Source organism: Crocodylus porosus, unplaced genomic scaffold (genome assembly GCF_001723895.1).
Source record: "Crocodylus porosus isolate Cpor-Errol unplaced genomic scaffold, CroPor_comp1, whole genome shotgun sequence".
NCBI lineage: Eukaryota > Metazoa > Chordata > Crocodylia > Crocodylidae > Crocodylus > Crocodylus porosus.
In genome coordinates, this window is record NW_017728945.1 from 3,230,678 (window position 1) to 3,233,952 (window position 3,275).

The 3,275-nt window shown below is 52.8% G+C and overlaps 1 non-coding gene across 1 annotated transcript; it reads left to right on the forward strand.

Annotated features, from left to right (window-relative positions):
- Positions 1-490: 490 nt before the first annotated feature.
- TRNAS-GCU lies at positions 491-572 on the forward strand. Its single transcript has one exon. It is a non-coding gene; the product is annotated as a tRNA-Ser (tRNA).
- Positions 573-3,275: the final 2,703 nt, after the last annotated feature.

Below are 3,275 nucleotides of genomic sequence, written 5' to 3' on the forward strand. Positions count from 1 at the left end.
CACACATGCATACACATACATATGCACACATATACATGCACGTACACGCGCGCACACATGCACATAAATGGACACATGCACACAAATACACGCACACCCACATAAATACGCACGGATGCATACGCATACACACAAATGCGTGCATATGCAGTTACACACGTGCACTCACGCACATCCATGCACCCACATACATACAGACACACGTGCACACACATGTGCGTGCATGCGCACACACCCGCACGCACCTCCCCGCAATCCTCGCTGCGGGGGGAGGGCTCGCAGCCGCACCCCGCGGGGCTGCAGGTGTCCCGCATGCCCATAACCCGGGGAGGGAGCGAGGGAGCGGAGCAGGGCCCCGGCTCTGCGGGCGGGGGGTGCCCGAGCAGCAGCCCGGGAAACGGAGAAGCTGCAGGGGCCCTGCTCCTCTCCCCAAGCGAGGTGTTATCAGGGTATGCCCCTTAAATGGAGCCACCGGCCACCCTCCGACGCAGACGAGGTGGCCGAGTGGTTAAGGCGATGGACTGCTAATCCATTGTGCTCTGCACGCGTGGGTTCGAATCCCATCCTCGTCGGCGCGCTCCCTTTTCTGCCCCGAAACGATTTCTCCGCTTTCGCCCCACGCCCGGCCCTACCCAGTGCAGTGCTGCTTCCTGCTTCCTCCGCAGGGAGAAAGCTGCACGGTGAGCAAGCAGCACGTGCTGATTCCCCTGCATGTGCCACAGAGGGCAAAGTGTGTTCAGTCCAGCAGCCTTGCCAGGGAGCCGGGCTGTGGTGATTTATATGGCGTTGAAAAGCAGGGAGGTAGCAGCATGCAGGAGTCCTTAAACCTGTCACCTTTTGTTCTTTGGGGTCTGTTTTATGCTTTCCCCCATAATCACTCCCGCCTGCTGTGTCCCCATCATTTCCTCCTTTAGCTCAGTGGGACACCGTCATGGCTGGGGTGGAGGACCACGAGAGAGGCTAGAGGGGCTTGCACTATCTGGTTCAAAGCAGAGCAATCTGGGCATCGCTGAACAACCCACTGCCTCATATTGCTCACGCCTGGGACCAAATTGAGCTACCAGCTACTGCAACAGAGTGCAGGCCTGGCTGAGAAGCTGAGGGCATGGGGAAAGGGGAGAGGTGGTCCTGATCCTGGATGCATTCCTGCATGACCCACCCCAGGGCGGGCAGTGCAGGGAACTTGGACCTGGCCTACAGAGGGGAGGGAAGTAGTGGTAGGTTTTGGGACAGAAGACATGTCCTTTGATTAATAAAATGTGACGGGGCAACAGTCACCTCCCATGAAGCAGGGAGAGAAGCACAAGTCTGTCAGGTTTTATGGGAAGCTGACTCCAATGGTTCAAAAAATGCAGGCTTGGGATCATCTCATGTTGGCTTTAAAAGGTTCTGCTGAGTTAACTTGGTCTCCAGGGTGCGAACATCTAGTCATGGCAGGTTCAACCCTGTGTTGAGCAAATTACCCCACTGAATCTCACACTATTACAGCCTTTTATTGCTCATCTGGAAAACTATAATGGAGGGGTAATGATTGCTAGACCTCAGTCACTGGGAGATCAAGGATGAAGCAGCCAAGGGCAAGCCAAGTCTGGGCAGCAGGGGGGCCAGAGCAGGTAGAAGAGAGGGTTGTGTGAGGGGCCTGCTTGGATGGGGCCTTCCCTACCTCTGATTGCTGAATAACTTACCTTGGAGTGGGTGAGGGGAGAGCTAGGATAACTTCTTTCTCACATTTGTTTTTTGTGGAGCTTTTTGTTGGCAAAAGGTCTAGCTGGGAATCAAACCCCACATGACAGCCAGAGATCTTTCACTAAACTCACAAAAGGCACCGGTAGCTGCCCCTGAAGAGAGACCACAAGGAGCATCCAGGGCAGCTTTTGGAGGGAGCCCTTGGAGAAGAAGACAACACGTTTCTTGATTTAGGGTAGTGGTAGAGAAATTCTCTTCTTACAAAGAACTCAGAAAGACCAGGAAAGACAGGAAATAAAGTTTTGACCTTGTAGATTCCTATTCGCAATCTCTGGGTTGATTTTGTGACTCACATGCAGATGTTTGCACACCTAACAGAGCTAATGGTGCCTGCTGCGGTACCCTTAAAAGATCTCATAACCCCCTAGTTGAGAATCACTCATCTAGGGAAACACTTTGTCACGCTACCTGTGAGCTACCTGCACGCCTCTGTGCTACAGGACAGCATGTGACATTCAAGGAAGGACTGTATTAAGGAGCATACCCCAAGTTCTTGTCCTCACCAAAGGTATTAAGCCTTCTGCCTCAGGGCCTAAGCCTACTGAAGACCAGGATGGAGCTCTTGTGGGGGGCAGGTCATCCCACCTTCACGCTATTGGGCTTCTTTCAACTTTGTCTGAAGCTTGTGGAGCTGGTTGCTGCAGGAGACAAGTCCCTGGAAAAGGGACATAGCACACAGTGTTCCCCCAACTCTGTGACTGCCCTTTGGGACTCATCACTCTGCCATGCCCGCTCTCCACAAACCACTCCCACGCTGTGTCCCAGAGCCCAGCCCCTCCACGGCACCCATTGTTCCCAAATCTCCCATCAGAAAGTACCCCAAATACCTCAAAAGGCCATAAACCTTGGCAGCTCCTAGGCTGCTGGACTATATAACCTCCTGAAGTCCCTTCCAGCCCTCCTCTTCTATGATTTTAAAGGGAAGTTACTTGTTGCTTCATGAACTGGAAGTCAAATCTAGGTCCACTTCTTGGAAAGCAACTAAGTTCCCCGCTATTCCACCCATATGCCTACAGAAAGTTTCTGCCCATTGGCCCTTGTGTGAGAGCAAATCGGTGATACTGCTGTGGCTCTAACGCATGTGGCAATGAGATGGGGGATGGTGTGGGAGGAGCACCTCAGCTTGGAGAAGAGTCCGAATCCAGTAGTGACTCAAACTAGAAAAATAATTCCCCTGTAAATGCTTCCTATCCGTCATGTTCCTCCACACACTGACTGCAATCTGCCCCAGCAGAAAGGAGCCCACCCAGAAATCTCTTTCCCCCATATGGGCTGCAATGGCGAGAGTGTCAAGGAGGTTCATTCCCTTTTTTAGCCACACCTGGACTTGGGGGAGCCTTGCACCTCTGGGATCAACCCCCAACACCTCTGCTATTTGTTCTGTGTTTCCATTGCATAGATTTCATAGATTTCATAGACATTAGGGCTGGAAGGGACCTTGGGAGATCATTGAGTCCAGCCCCCTGCCCAAAGGGCAGGAAGTCAGCTGGGGTCATAGGATCCCAGCAAGATAAGCATCCAGTTTACTC